General features: G+C 46.4%; 1 protein-coding gene and 1 non-coding gene across 4 annotated transcripts in view; both read left to right on the top strand.

Annotated features, from left to right (window-relative positions):
- LOC135391904 (chaoptin-like) overlaps positions 1–16,826 on the top strand; it is a 355,781-nt gene that overhangs the window by 79,371 nt on the left and 259,584 nt on the right. The gene's annotated exons all lie outside the window — the stretch shown is intronic.
- Positions 12,614–12,804, top strand: LOC135393610 (U2 spliceosomal RNA). Its single transcript, XR_010422706.1, has one exon. It is a non-coding gene; the product is annotated as a U2 spliceosomal RNA (small nuclear RNA).

Genomic DNA, 16,826 nt, shown 5'->3' with positions numbered 1-16,826 from the left:
CGAAAAAGTCATGCCCTATGTATACAGTGAACCCTCGTTAATATGACCCCCGATAATCTGACATACACGCTTTACGACCATACTCCGGGGGAACAATGCAGTGAAACCTCTGCAAATTCCCCCCCCCCCCGTTAATATGACAATTCCGCATTATGACCAAAATTTTCGGGAACGGCCATGGTCATAATAACGAGGGTTCACTGTATACACCGACGTTCCTCATTGGAGACGAGGTTTAATTTTCTGTGTCTGCGCGCGAACGGCTTCAGGCAAACAGTAACAATGGGACCCGGAAGGGAAATATAACGCGAGAAGAACTATACCGGATATCATGACACACGCTTTGAGTTGCCGGAGATCTCGTGCCAGCGTGCTTCAGCGAAGCGTAGACGGCTGTGCTTCCAGAGGTGGTGTGTTACGGGGAAACTGGTTTGACGCCTTATGGTTTCTGCTTAACTATAAAGTAGCTACTGAGAACGTGAGTCACGCAGTCAGAATGCAGCGCTCCCGTATCCAACGTTCAAAGGATGCTGTGGCTTTCGTTGCGATATACGACGCCGTTGTGAATTCGCGTGCCATTCGCAGCTGTGCGGTGTTCTCAGTCTCACTTATACCTGGTGGCCAGTTGGGAACCAAATTCTAATAAACAGCTGCTGTCGACGGATTATAAATAATGATCGGATGCACTGTGTAAACACATTTCGAATATACTTACTTCTCCAGTCAATTCACCGTAGTTGAATTTAATGGCCAGTAGCTTCTCTGATGGCTTCCCGTGGGCTCTTGTGGCTGCCAGTGCTAATGGCTCGGTGTAAATGCCAGTATGCAGGCAGTTTAATGTTGGCAGCGTATTTAATAGTTCGTTGTTCTAAACCCAGTGCAAAAGTTACACATGTGACAGAACACTCTTTTTTTTTTATAGGTTGCTAGAAAAATTGCGGTGAAAGGTCTCGGGGGGGGGGGGGGGGTCGAACATCTGGTAGGAAATAAATTCGAATTTTTCAGACTCCGGAGGATGACTGCTGCTCTCAGCTGAGACTGCTTCACTCAGAAGTAGTGCAGTACTAAGCGTCGCTGAAAATTTGAAAAATGTGACGCAGTGCCGCAATCCTGCCGCGATATCATAAACGCAACGCCTCTCCTTTCCCGCTACTGTATACGTACTTTCCTAGTTTGTGTATCCCGTTGTTTGATGGACAGGGTGTCCCAGAAAACGTGTCATTGAATTATAATAATAAAAAAAAAAAAAACTACGCCACCTAGAATCATGCGGTCAACGGCAGTTGTTCTTGCTAGGTCTTTGCCAACTCCTGATGTGAATGTCATGTATCGAAAGTTTAATTACATAAATATTTGCGAACTGAACTCGGAAATTTGCCAAGTAAAGGTCATTTTTTTTTACCCCTCCAATATGAAGAGCGTGCCGAATTCACTCAAGTTCATGATAATTGACAGTGATATTCGCGAGCTATCCCATCGGAAAAGATAGCCGAACATCATATCCCAGGCAGCACAATGTACTGAAAGTCGAGTGCAATAGGGGTGGATGAGTAGGTGGAAGGCCTTGAATAGACTTGTGAAACTAAAGAGCATTGATAAGACACATGCCGTCCACCCCTATTGCACTCGACTTTCAGTACATTGTGATGCTTGGGATGCTTTTCGAAGTACCGAACCATGACGCGCGACGACTTTTTGACCGCCATCGCACTCAGTTCCTGAAATTGGGAGAGGGAAAGCGTGATCCCACCGAATGTCGGACGCGATAAGCCATACCTGTGTTATCTCTTTCTGCGTTGCACATGTGGGCTGAGTTTCCAACCTCCCCAAGCAGCAAAATGTACTGAAAGTCGAGTGCAATAGGGGTGGACGGGTAGATGGAAGGCCTTGAACAGACTGATGAAACTAAAGAACATTGATAAGACACATACCGTCCACCCCTATTGCACTCGACTTTCAGTACATTGTGCTGCTTGGGTCCTTTCGTCGGACTGACAAGGATTGCGCTGAAAAATTTGTCGCGCGTTAGCTCCGTAGCGCATGATGTTCGGCTATTTTTTCTGATGGGATAGCCCTGAATATCCCTGTCAATCATCATTAATTTGAATAAATTAGACACGCTTTTCACATTGGTGGGGTAAAAGAGTGACCTTTACTTGGCAAATTTCGGACCTCAGTTCCGAAAAATTTACATAATTAAACTTACGTTACACGACCTTCACACCAGGAGGTGGCAAAAACCTAGAGAGAACAAATGCCGTTGATCGCATGATTCTAGGTGATATAGTTTATTTATTATAATTCAGTGACACGTTTTCTGGGACACCCTGTATATCTAAAGACGGCGTACTATATTCACGATCCTACAAACAGGGAAGCTGCGGGGTTAAGGATATGTTAATGCCCTTTGTGTCCTTCGCACCGACTAATGCGCATTTACTTTGTCTCGTGCAATGCAATCATTTTTCGAGACTGTTCTTTGCGCAAGAGCGGTATTACGCGAGAAATATCCCCAGTTTCCGACTACTTGTTCTCCTTCTATTTTTATTGCCCTACGCATTGCTCTTACATGTGTCTCCCTTCGTGAAATGTATCGTGTCGTCTGAGGAAAGTCTGATAGCTTTGCTTTTCCTTCATTTTCTTGGGTGCGTCCTGCGTCGGAACTTTATCACCTGCGTCAGATGGAAAAGAAGAAAGGCCGACACTAGTTAGCGTACATACGCGGACAAGCATGACGCTTACTAGAGCCATGCATAGGGTTGCCACCTTTCGTAGTGAAAAATACCGGCTGAGGGAGAGGATGTGGAATAGAGGGAAATGGGAAAGGCTCGCGGGAAAGGGAAGTGGGTGAGGGGTGGAAGAGCACACACAGAAAACAGAGAGATAGAGAGAGAGAGCTCAAGATAATACGAGGAAACATATGTTCCTGTGTGTAATAATAATAATGAATAACTAAGGAAAGAACTGGTGACTGCGGAGTTGGGGCTATGCTCCAGATTTATTCAAGCTGTAGTGGAATGTTGAAGGGAAAACCCCGCAAAAGCCCACATGAAAGGTCTTGAGTCACAAATACCGGCAAAAGGCTGCCGGTATCACCTTCCTACCGGCAGAGCGAGCAAATAACCGGCTGTGCCGGTATATAACACCGGCCTGGTGGCCATGCACCATCCGCGGATGGAAGCGGATATCCGCAAGATACTTGCGGATTCGGATGAAAATTTAGCACTTCCTGCGGTGTGCGGATCGGATGCGGATGGGTCGAAGTCGGATGTGGATCGGACGCGGATGTGAAAGCAGCGGATCGGATGCGGATATACCGCGTGCTGTAATTTTTCGACCATCACTTTATTTGTATTGCGCGCCGACAGCGAACGCATGCTCGGGCTCACCTTTGACCATGGGAGAGGACTCAGAGGAGGCATTCTTACATCTCGAACCACGCGAGCACCAGCGAGGTAGCGTTCCACGCGTTCCAGAAGTCTCTCCATATCGCGCTTGTTCAAAGGTTTACCTTCGCTTGTCGTCTTGAGTCCTTCCGTGACAGCATGGAGGCATCCGAAATTATACCAACATATGCTTCCTGCGGTCTTTACGCGCGCTACGGAACGTGCGGATTTTGCGGATCGGATGCGGATTTAAACTGTTGTGTATGCTGCGGTGCGCATCGGACGCGGCTAACGTATGCGCGGATCAGATGCGGATGTCTCATCCGCGCAGGGCTCTACACCACACCACCGCTCCCGCACCTCAGAGCAACAAGAGCAGTCACCAAAGAAGGCTAAATTCACTATACCCTCAGGCTGGCATGTCCTACATGAAAGTGTTAATCGTACTTTCGTTCCACGACCTTTATTAGGTGAGATAATTAGCTTCTACATATATATATATATATATATATATGCTCTAGGAAAATGCAACCGGGGAACTACATACATCCATAGGTAGTTCCCCTACTTCATGACAGTACACACCTATAGTCGGCTTCCTCCTTGAGTGTTACTTTCGACCTTCTCAAAGTACCATCGAGAAACTGGCAGCGATGAATGGATCGTTACAGGTAGAGCCTAACAGTAGAAGCTCGCCGTTTCGTTGTGATTTTGCAGTCTTGCGTGACTATCGCTGGATCCTGCAGTTACAGGAAGTTTTCCCGGTGCTCTCGGAGCAAACGGGCTTTCACAAGATGACCCCATGAAGGCGAACCGGACAGTTTCCCAGGTCAATTGTACAAGTAAATGCTCGTGGTCGGCATTTCACCGATAGAGTCTTCGTCTTACCTTTTGGCAGACGACCGTCTTGTCCCGTCTTGTGAAATGCCCCATAAAATTTTCATATTTGACTGCGAGTGTTGCGCAACAAATATGGACCAGCATAGCGAAGGAACGACGCGGGTGACCTCTGATCTGCACACCCTCTAGAAACCCTCCACCCCCTTCAAAGATGTGTACTATATGTGAACGACAGAGGTCGTTGCTCCTGCTCGCGCGGTGTCATGCAGGTCCGCTGACGTCACTCGAGAAGATCTGGCCGGACCGATGGCTCCTTTCTCCGGGCGTTCTTGTAAATTTTATAGCGCAGTTACAAAGGCACCACACACCGAAGTGCTTAATCGCTACATCGTCGTTACGGTCGTTACGAGCTGACGAGTGGCGGGAAATTCAAAAAGATGGGCACGTGACACATTGCGCGTGACGTATACCACGCCCCTTCACGTATCGCGCGAAGAGCGCCGTGCACGTGTTTTATCACTTGCCCCTTCTCGACGAGTGCCCCACCCCTCGTTAGCTCGTAACGCGTGCAAGCGATGAAGCCCTATTTCTGTTTTTATTTCGCGAACTATTTCTTCCTCTGCGCAAGTGGAAAATTGCTAAGTTAGCTAAGCTATATATAGCCCTCTATTCCGTCAAATTCAGAAAGGGCGCATATTTACGTAAGACTGTTGCATTCGGAAGACGATTTGCGAAGTACAGCGAGTATTTGAAGTCCTGCGGAGCAAATTTCGGTGTCAGGGGACTAAAACGGGGAGTAAGTGCAATCTAGGGGATTAGAAGCTGGAATTACTGCCCATTTCACTCTTATTTATTTATTTATTTTTTCTTAGAGTGTACTGCATCCAATCGGCGTCGTCCTCACGAAGAAATAAACCTCGGATAAATAAATCCGGAGTCGTCTGATTAAAGCTCTATGTTCTCTTTCGAGCCCCCTTCCCCAGTCCTCTTTCCGACTGTACACATGCAATAACGATGACGACCAAATAGCTGTCAACTTTACCCTGCGCGCTAACGTCTGTATTACGCAGACGATGCGGGTCTGTCCCCTGCGGCGGCGGCAGCGGCTATCGGGGTCGTCGCTAACTGTGCCTTTTGTGTTTTTTTTCTCTCTCTCTCCGTCCAATCGGTGTGTGTGTTGTGTTTCTGCGAAGAATGGGCCTTTATCTCGGGACTTCCTCGAAAGGTTACCCAATCGCTCGTGCGCCCGCGCGTGCTCTGCTCTTAGGCGCCGGCTTTGCGGGGATCGCAGGCGCGACTCTTTTCCCAGTACTTCTCCAGCACAGTTCGGCTGAAGTGTCACTTTTATTGCGGCGGAAGTTTATGACAACCTTTTATTTTGCTTTCCGTGCTGTATCGTATCTCTGATGACGGGCACATACTTAAAAAAAGAATGCATTGCCAAAAGTAGCGGAATGCTGAGGAAGACGGCGAACGCGTAGCGCATGCGCATTTCGTGTCGCTGTCCTTGCTCCGACACTAGTATCGAGGGGGATTCGGGGCGTTCTGTCCTATAACTCGTACCTTTGGTAGTTCATTTAGGAAATAGAAAGTAGTGGTGGTATCCTCCTTCCTCACATAAAGTTACCATGGAACCCCTCCCACAAATCTTTTCTAGCTACGCTGCTGTCCTACACTATGGAGGCTAAGTGCACGTATCGCTAACGTGCGCGCTAACAACACGTAGCGTACCTCGAGCGTACCTGCGTCTTATTCCTAAGCAGGTGACACGTAGTTTGTGCCTGCTTTCTCTTTCTCTCTCTTTTATGGAACAGACATTGAGCTCGGCAATCCTTTTGATTCGACCCAACTTTTCGAAAACTACTGATGCCAGTTCTAACCCGGCTGAGGGCCACAGAAAATTCGTGGCACGGTAAAAGTTTCTGATACTGCTAAAATTTGCGCCTCGTTAAAGATACACGAGGTAAATTGTTAGACCAGCTTGACTTCGCTCATGATCATACTCGTCGGAAGACGTAACACTACAGGTTAGTCACTGTCGAAGGAAGTATATCCAAACTTTTCTCTGTATGGTTCACGTGGATTCGGGGTAAAGATGACCCGTTCAGAAGATCTTCCTCGCGCTACGGTTGATCGCATACGCCTGTTTGTGTCAACTGTTTACATTCCATCCCATTGCATCTGCTTACATTCCCAATCTGCTGAATCCCGTCTTGTCGAATGCATCGAAGACCCTGCGGCAACGTTAATCATTTGACTTCCAAAGGCGATGTCCCAATCGGCCGAGTGACGTCTATGTCCAAGTAGCCGAAGCGTCTTTGCTCCCGTGACTATAATGGGATCCACTTCCTTGCCGAGAGTGGGAGGTGACCCGTGTTCGTATCCCTGCAGCGCTGTCTGTGGGTGTTTCCTCTGGGTTTTCCTCAGACGCTGTATGGCGGCCCGCTTTCCTATGAAGTCGGCCCAGGACGCCCACGAGCAACATGGCTTCCACCGCTCCGGAAGGCAGATCACTCGGTAATAACACGCCACCAACCAACCAATTCGCCGATTCGGTTCTTCGTGGGACGTTGTGTTCTTCCTTCGTTCACCTCATGAACTGCGTTTGCGACTAAGGCGCCATAGATCACTGCAGGATTCAGTCGACTGATCCTCGACTGAAGCGCCACCCTCACCTTTAAATTGTAACGTTGAAATTTAGATACGGTTACGCACAACGTTGTCATCGCGTGAATTTTTACTTCTCCAATAGTACTTTTGCAGTCTGTCGTCACGCCATTCTTTTCATAATCAAACAGCCGTATGTCCACTTGCATTCTTTTGGACGTCCCGCGCTGCCAGCTATTTTGCTACGTCTTCTTCTGTGTCTGGAAGACGAGGCATCCAGCAATGACGTATTGGAAGTGAGTCGACTGACGCGGTTTACATGGCGGAGTTCAGTCGACATTTATCGTTTGAACTGTCCAAGCCGAGCGACTTCTTACTTCTTTGCTGTGTCGACTTCTCTGCTAAGTCGATATAGACCGGTTTACATGCAGACGAAAGATCGACTTATTCAGTTGAGTCAACTTATGTCGCCTTTATGTAAACGCAGCTATGGAGTGCTTTCATTGCCGTGATAAGCGATACGATTTCGCTGTAATTTGTGGAAAGCGATGATAGAGGCACTGAAATCATCCTCTAATATCCAGCCGCAACGTTGCGATATGACCTCGAAATACACGTAGAACTTATGACTTCTAATTGTATAGACTAGCGGGAGCAGTAATAAAATATTTGGCATCCGAAACAACAGCAGACGAAAGTTAATGAACTGAAGAGTCTCGAAATAAAATAGACGACGCAAGAGATTTTCTTGTTCTAACTGTTCGAATTGCATAATAACACACAACAAGAGAATGGTGAGAAAACGAGCGGACTGGTGGCAGGGATTCACGACAAAACCCCGGGAACGTAGAACACAAACAAACAAGGTCTGAAACTGCTGAGAAGTTTGATGCAGAGACGACCTCCTTTGTTGCTCTCGCTGTGGATAAATTTATGTCGTCTCTGTATTAAACTTCTCAGCTGCGTTTCAGAACAACAACAACAACAGATATATTCTGATGATGAAGTGGGGAGGTTTTCCACTGTAGGAATGAAACGCTACCCCATAGCTAGGGGGTCTAATATGAGTGGTGACAATGATGAGTGATGGCGATGATGAGAGATGACGGGAAATGATCGGAGCGGCGATGGCGATCCTGATCGTGATCGTGATGGAGGGAATGTCCGAGAGCGCTGTTGGGGTCACAATGAGTCCTTAAGGCCAGTCGCCTCAAAAAAGCCAACTACATGACGTAAGGCCGCCCTGGAGTGGGCCGCGGTGTCCCCAAGGGCCGAGGATGCTCGACAAGTTGAAGGGGCGGCAGCCAAAGGTGGCAAGCTGTGACTGCAGTGTACGCCTCTCGTTGATATAGGTTTGGCAGCGGAGGAGAATCTGTTCTACGTTGGCAAGTACACCACACTCGTTGCGCATAGGGCTAGCCTCACAGCCTTGCTTGTAGCGATAGAACGGAGTGAAGGCCACATTCAGACGTAACCTGTGGATGAGCGATGAGCGTTTCAGATATTGCTTTTGTGTGCCCCTACCACGTTTCTTATAGTGTCAGGGGGAATATTGTTAGAGATATTGTGATTGATATCCAACAGCAATACACCGTTGCGTCGTAGCTGGCTAGTCGCAGTCTCCCATGTGTACATGCTCTCGTATTCCTACAGCATGTATAATTATCGGGCTACGGTTAAGTAAGTGATTCAAATGATTCACAGTGAGCCAATGGGCATTCCATCATCTCGTAGAATATGTCCGCCGTCGCACCTTTAGTATTTAGGCCATTTTCCGCAGCAACCAACTAGCCGCCGAAAAGCTCCTGTACTTTTCCCAGCTTGCCGAAAGCATCTAATCTTAATCGAGACATCTAATATTAAAATCGCCACGATAAATAACAAATAAATGCTGTTGTTCATTGCTGATTTGTCGCTATCATTATTATTTCTGTAATTCCAGATGACATCTTCCTCGCAGTACTTATGGTAATAATTATGGTATTTAAATACTGTAATTATGTTTTGCATTTAAATACTCAAAAAATGTTTTTATGCCCATCCCTGACTGTAACCATTCCACCCATACACTTCTTCGCGTTATCCGTTCTTTTTGTTTGTTTTTCTTTTTATTTGTCTTTCCTTCCCTTTTTTCTTTCTTTGCTTTCCTGGGAATAGCAAGCCGCCGTAGCGGTGGCTAACCTTTCCTCCTATTTTTTTATATAATAAACATATTCCCCCCCCGTTCATTCCGAAAGCAGCAACAAAGGAACGGAGGACAGAAACATTTGTTTTTGTCCTGGCAGTGCTCGTCCGAGGCCGTTTCGAGCCGACTGTAGATGCCCTCGACTTTCCCCGATTGCGATAAAGTGCAACGGCGTATGTATACGCGGTTTCCTGCGTAAAAAACCGGCGCTCTCGTGACTATCTCCTGTTTGTTGTGCCATAGACGCTTACGGGATGGAGTTTATCGCGGTGCGGATTCTGGGAAAAAAATGCTGAGCATTCTCTTTCCGCTTCCATTGATGTACGAAAAACGGACGAAGTCTGTCTTGCGTTGTAGCTGAGTTACAAGTCCCGGTATTCAGTTATTACAGTTTTTGAGACCTCCCGAAACGCGGCAAAAATGAACGTAAAACGAAAAAAAAAAAGAAAAGAAAATCGAAAAGAAATCGCTAGTTGCAAGTGGCTGTGAAATGGAACTCCGTGTTACTCGGCTATAGGGCTACAAACAACAACAACTTTATTAGGAGATGGATGTGTGTCGGTGTGTTAACGATTTTTTCATCGTGAAGGTGACGTTCATGAAATTCGGTACGGGCATTCCTTCTAGAGCTTCGGCTGAACGAGTTTTTAGGGAGTGACGTTTGGACTGAAGCAATGGAGGCTTACGGACAATAGCTTCGAAAGAACAGCTAACAAACCCAGTAAATGGTGCAAATAATCAGAACCAAAATTTCAGTCGAATTTTGCCGGGTATGTGTACTCGTGTACGCCCCCCCCCCCTTTCCGAACGGTAGATTGTACATATTTTTAGCAGTTTATATACATCCTTGTAACGATAGTTTGCACGCAGAACATTTACGTTGGTATAGTGTTAGTGAAATGCAAAATGTAATTTACTTTACACGCTTTACCTTTTTACGCTTACACCACTATTGCCCGTAAGTCTTCAATCACGCGTGTCGCAGTAGCACATATTTTAAACGAAACTATTTGTACGTTGCAAACCCGTGATTGTGCCTGGAAGATTCCACTTTTGACCATCATATCTCGAGCTGTTGAAAAACCTCCCGTGAGCGACACAGAAGGGGTTCTGTGGCAGGCGTCTTTCCTTCACCCCAATCTCTCTCGGGAGAAACTCGACCCCAGTTCCCCCTACTGAAGGGGGCGGATAGGTTGAGAATGACAGACGACGGCTGCAACATTTTCGGCCAGACTTGTTGCAGTTGCTCTCGTCGTCTCGGACGGCGGGGGCGCCACTGTGCTCTCTCTCCCTCTCTCCCTTTGCAGAACGTCGTCTGCTTCGGAACGCGCGCACGATTTCGTTTGTTTCGTTTCGTGGTCTTGTCGGTCCGACTTCAGTTGATATGGCTCTCTTTAAAGTATACTTCGTTGCCATATCACCATCTTATAGTGAGCACGTCTTCGCAGTTTTCCCTTTAGAACATACGAACAGGTCAATCTTTCGTCTTTTTTTTTTTACGGATGTCCGGAGATCTGAAGTTATTTTGGAGTGCAGAAAAAAGTGAAACAACAACAACAACAACAAAAACAACAGATGAGTGTTGACTACGACATGGGGGGGGGGGGGGAGCACCGCTGAGAAGCAGGATGCTGTACCCCATTAGGCATGTGTGGTGATGTTTTCATCCATTCCGTTTCAAACTGTATAGATTTGTGTAGTTTCCATTTCTTTTCTGAATAACGCGTCCTGGAGTTGTCAGACCCGAGTGGCTGGAGACTAACATCTCTTTTTTTTTTCTTTTACCAATGAATCAATTCAATCACATGTGTGATATTGGATGAGGGATATGAGGATGGAGTGAAATGAGCGAAATATAAGTCGTCAATATTGAGGTGTGTTCTGTTGGTGGTGCTAATGAGTTATGCTATGCAGATCGAAAGGAGGAAGCAATAAAAAAAAAAGGAAAGAAGAAACGTCGAAGGGCGCATATAGGGGTCATTGGAAAACAGTGACACAACATGCTTATGCTATGGAGCGAACAGGTAGTCACCAGGAACACCATTAACATTAATTTGGAGATCTCGAAGGGGTTCTGGCGCGGGCCTATATAATAGCCAGGTTGAATGTTTTCCTGTTGACTGTACTCAACTGAGCACCCGGAGTAGCCGCACCCCCGTTTCGTATAGAGCGGACATTGTATGAGGGCATGCTGAATGTTCGCCAAGACGACATAGTTGGAGCGTATACTTGTAAACTAAAAGCATACAAAGCATAAACTTTGCATTCCAGCACTCAAAAATAGCGAAGTGACAAGGCTGCATTGAGGCGAAGTGATGTGTGCAGGAGGGAGGCAAAGTAATGTAGTAAACTGTCTAGAACAGGAAGAGAACAAATTTGGATCCACCAAATGTTTTTGGTGGATCCAAAACAGGGACGGGGACCTGTCCCAAATCCATTGCATCACAGTCGGTGGCTATATTTCCTGGTAACCGACCTCCTGTCTCCTATCGACTTCACAATTGACACTACCGTTCGGGAGTGATGGGCTGTCGTGAAAATTCTACGTTCTCCTAAAATTCTGCTATTAGGGAGTTTTAGGGGAACGTAGAAGCTTCATACTAAGTTTCCGAAAACATGATAAGTCATTGGATAAGCCAATTGGAGGCTTTTCGCGAGTTCCTGTTTGAACGCGTTTCCAAACGGCTCCTTTGTTCTGTATTCATGCACCATCGTGTACATTGTGGAAGAAGGACCGAGGATCGTGCACGTGACGTCACGTACAGCCTTTGCGCGCCTTGGAGACACGTGACATGGCATAACATGGGATTGCGTCACTGGAGTCTTACTGCAGGCCGAATGAGGCAGCCGCGTGTTGTTTTCCAATTTTCTCTCGTAATTGCACGCAACTCACGGCGTGCCCTCCTAATGTGACTCCGGTGCGGCAATATGTTTTCCAATGTCGTGTGACCAAACATGACGTCACTGCAATGAGGCGCTTCGGTGTTCCTATGTCCCACCCATCTTCCAAACGAACGATACGCAGAAAGACTCACATATATCGGCAAAGGCGCCAAATCATATCCCCGATACTCAATTTACCCCCCTTTCCCCCTCCCCCAATCGCACCCGACAGTGTCACCAATGGTCCTCCTCTTTGGGAATATTGGCCATCTCAGAATGGGACACATTACCATCTTCCATAGTTACAATTAAAGATGCAGCACTGTTTAAGGCTGCTTTGTCTGATTTCTTTATCTAATTAACACTTATAATATCTTTATCTATGTAAGATTGTTCTATTGTTGCTGTTCATTTTGGATGCATCAGTTGTACCCCCCTTATGTAATGCCCCTTCGGGCTCTTAAGGTAAATAAAAAAAATAAATCCGTTTCAGATCCGTATATCTGTAGAGCAGCAGCATATGTATATCTGTACTGCCGAAACTTGAAATGCAAACGCGTGCTTTTCGGTGTGACACTCGCTAGTATACAGGATAATCATATGTCAGATGTGTCCGATACTCAAGTAATTCGATATACATCGTTTGAGACTCCGTACTTTTTGGCTTCAGCGACGGGAAGGGCTCTCAAACCGGAGAGGTTCATAGCATAGTATCGCTTCTCGGCCTTTTGGCTAAGATCATCTGTAGTTTCTGCTCTTATCAGCTTAATATCTGATACGGGTTCCATTGGAATCTGCGATATTAACGCTATTTTTGTAATGCGGCGGTGTGAACGAGGCTAGCCTCGCCACTGTCACGGGTTGTCTTGGCATAGCACTGCAGCCAAGTTCAGCCCACAAAAATCAATCGAAAAACAGGTGTAAATGGTGATCTGGAAATTCCCTTTCCTTATTCCCACTTTCTGCAGCAAAAGAATCCGAATTCCGAACTAAAATGCTGAAAATCTGCGTTTTTTTCCGCAGTTACCAGCTCCGGTGGCGCAGCGGTAACGCGTGCGCTTGGAGACTGGGAGGTCCGCGGTTCGAATCCGCGGGCCGGCTGTGCCGTCTGGGGTTTTTCCTGGGTTTCCCTCAGATGTGTAATAGGCGTATGCCGGCACAGTTCCCCGAAGTCGGCCCATGGACGCAGCTATCCTCCCCCCGAGCGGATTCCGCTCGGTCTTCCACTTCACCCTTTCTCCTCTCCACCACCTTTCCCTTCCCGAGAAACATGCCGCCTAATCAGGCAGGCAGACCTCTTGGGTTCCTCCCAACGACACTCCTCCTCCTTTCCGCAGTATAAAGTACTGTCTCACTCTCGCATTACAACACTGCCCTGTCGCAGTGTTTCTCCATCCGAATGGTTACATAAATGATTGTCTCAGTCCGGTACCCCACTGAGTACCCAACACGCAGCATACATTTCTCATCTGATCACGTACTCCACACACTAGACACTGCACAGGCCGCATTCTTAGATTCCGCTGGAGTGGCTGACATCAGTTTGCTGATATCTGGTTGCAGGGGTGGGCAGTAATAGGGTTAGTAATAGGGCAGTTACATACTTTGTATTATAATACTATTACTGTAATACTTTTCAGTATTTTTATATATTATAATAGTCATTTTCGAAACGTTTTTGTATCTGTTTTGTAATACACAAAATCGAGGTATTACATGCGTGTTATAATACTTTTGAAGGTGTAATACTTTCCCAGAGGTCGTCAGTGCGACAGGCTGAGTGGCACCGGTGCATTTTATCAGTAATTTTTCGCGTCCCACAAACATTTGGACATGAACAAGGCCCCTATCATTCCTCTGCCCCAAATTATCCCCAAGGGGGCGACCTCGGGGGCCAGAGGTTACTGGAGGCTTCCCCACATTCTGTCCATTTCAGCCTCCGTAAGGATGAGTCATCCCATTGCAAGCCCTTTGTCATAGGACAGAGTGCGTCCAGTCCAGTCACCCTTGTACGCAGTCGAACTAGGGATAATCACGCACTTTTGAACGGTCCACATCTTATCGTTCAGACTGGACGAAATCAAGAGTCTGCCACACTGAGAGCAGGCTGTTCACTGTGATCAATTATCAGCGGTTATCAATATCTCATCATTCGGAAAGGCCATGCACTAGGACTACCCCCTTGAGAACATACTGAAAATGTAAGCACCTTAAATAAAACGTGATTGGAGAATGACTGCCTCGATAAGTAATGCAAATTGTATATATTTCTGCTTTCTTTCTCCCCAAGTTATGCACCAATGTATTACTAATATTACTCGTGTAATATACACAAGCATTAGTATTATGTATTATAAATACAGAAAGAATACATAAATACAAATCAGATTCGAAGTATTACGTATTAGTATTATGATACCGATTTTACGGTATCCGATACGGAGTCGGAGCGGAGGGCACTTACGACTACGCCGATACGATAAGTCCGAGAACGGCACAGGATGAGAGGGAATAAAACAAAGTAAGCGCTATACTTCACATTATGTGATGTGATGTGATAGAGGAAGCAAAAAATAAACAAATAATTGTAGGTAAATCATTATTTCATATTCTGATCCTTACGAATATATCGTGTATCGTTGTTCGGAAATGTGCCGCATGGGTGTCTGGTGGTTATACGACTATTTGCTTTGTATGTTTACTTCGGTTTTACAATAATTATTCGCACATGCCAGCTTCCATTACATTCTGCTGCTTGGATAGCGTCGGTCGCAGTTGTCTATATTATCAACCGTCATTCCCGAAACGTATAAGTGTCTGCTTATCGGAATTTCGGCGTCTATACGCGAGGTTTATATATACGGGTGAATGGTCTCAACGTCTTATCCAAACGCACGTGACGCAACTGCCCAAGTTCTTATCTATACACGGGGTCTTCCCCCTCCGTCTGACTGCGAGGCCCCTCGTGAAACAGAATCCGAGCCTCGAAAGCAGTTTCTCTTTCCGTATCAGTTGTGGTCTCGAAAGAAAGAAGGATGTCGTCTGCTCGGAGTTGGTGACGCGTTGCCGTGATTTAGGCCTAGTTGAAGGATGAATGGGCCCGTGAAATACTTACTCGAGTTCCTCGGACTGCCTTCGCTCTGGAAGGAGTGTGGCTTCTCGCGGGTTTGATTGCATTCGATGTTTTATGGGGGTGGATGCGTATGGAAAGACAAAGTGTTGCACCAGGAAGGAACACATCCTTGGCAGTACGTCTTGCGTTGTCGGTGTATCGACAGCTCATCGCCGTAGCACCTCATCGAGTCTGCGTAGGAAGTAGGGGTACTGAAGGGAGTTTTTTTCAGAATTTTTTTAAATTGGGTGTTAGCGCCGCGAAGCAACTGTGGCTATGAGCGACGTACAGACGTGGACTGACGGAGAGAGGATAGCAGGAAGGAGTGGGGGACAGGGGGTTAGTATGCGTCCTGGGCCGACTTCAGGGGGAACTGTGCCGACATTCGTCTGAAAAGTCTTCGGAAAACCCAGGGAAAACCTCAGACAGCACAGCTGGCGGTAGGATTCGAACCCACCACCTCCCAGTCTTCAGCACGACCTTGGTTACCACCAACGATCGGTTTTTCAGAAATACACTCCGAGAATGAAGAAGAGGAAAAGGAAAACACGACTCATCAGTGAAAGAGAGAGAGAGAGAGAGAGAAAAAACATTCGTGAAGCGCACTACCACAGGATAAAACACATTTCAAAAAGAAATTGGCGACTTGGGGCGACATACCCGCAAAAATACCTCGCTACATTTTGTCTTTTTTGTGTTTGTCGTTCTCTGAGAGCCACTTTGAGGACTCACGTCCCAAACTTACCCGCTATTTTGGTTCGTTCAGCAGGGACGTGCGTTGTTTTCATCTCTGCGAAGAGATTGCGGCACTTGATGAGTTCCCTTCCGTGACTCACCAACAACAACCTCCAAGGTTTGGCGACAAACGTCACAGAACCTCCAAGGTTTGAACCGTCCGCGAGCATAATCGGGTGACTTGGTATACAACTTGCCTTGCCTTCTACGTGTGGGGCATTACCGGTGTTGTATATACCCGTTACCGAAATATGGTATCGCGATACCGAGACTCGTTGCTTGAGTAAAAAGTATCGAAATACCGATATCGATACTTTTTTTTTTAAGTAACAATGTACAGCTACCGTTACTAAAAAAAGTAACGCGATACTTTGACCGGGACTTTTGTTGGAACTCTGTGGTTCGCATTCTAATCACATTTCCACTACAGGAAAATCAGCGCCGTCGTCATTTTAAAGAATTTTATCGATATCAAGTGCCTTTTGTTTTCACCCAGCCTTTGGGGCTTGGTGATGGACCCTACATGAGAACTTTCAAGTTTTTTTTGTATAGAGCTATCGGCTATTTAAATGTTTTTATAAGTGTATGACTTTCCTTTTTACTGTGGTTTACACTTGAAATTCTGAGATGATTTGGTTTTAATTGAACTGTTACAGTTTTATCTTGCCACACATATCACTGTTTTGGCGCATATAGCCTTAGTTGGTCGTGCGTCATAAACACTGCAATCATCATCATCATCATCACTTGTGTTGGGAATACGCAGAAGATGCAACATCAAATTCTCGCTCACGTGAACGCCCCTTTTGCGTTATAGCACATTAGGGGAAGACAGTTTTGCAGACAAAAGACGGCATATTTATTATGTAGCTCTGGCACTCTGATTGACAAGTAAGAGAATGCCGGATAGCTTGTGAAGATTTCATTGTGCAAGAAAACCTTGAGCTTCACACGCGAACACGTGTCTTCAATCTGCTGCTGTTTTCTTGCACTCTACTTGACTTTTAACAATAGCTGGTTCTCAGAGCTTTATTCTGATCCGAGCACTAGCAGGCCGTCGTCTCTCCGTCAGCTGACG

This window comes from Ornithodoros turicata, chromosome 4 (genome assembly GCF_037126465.1).
Source record: "Ornithodoros turicata isolate Travis chromosome 4, ASM3712646v1, whole genome shotgun sequence".
In the NCBI taxonomy this organism is placed as follows: domain Eukaryota; kingdom Metazoa; phylum Arthropoda; class Arachnida; order Ixodida; family Argasidae; genus Ornithodoros; species Ornithodoros turicata.
The sequence above is the reverse complement of the archived record's forward strand: the minus strand, read 5'-3'. Positions and strand labels throughout refer to the sequence as shown.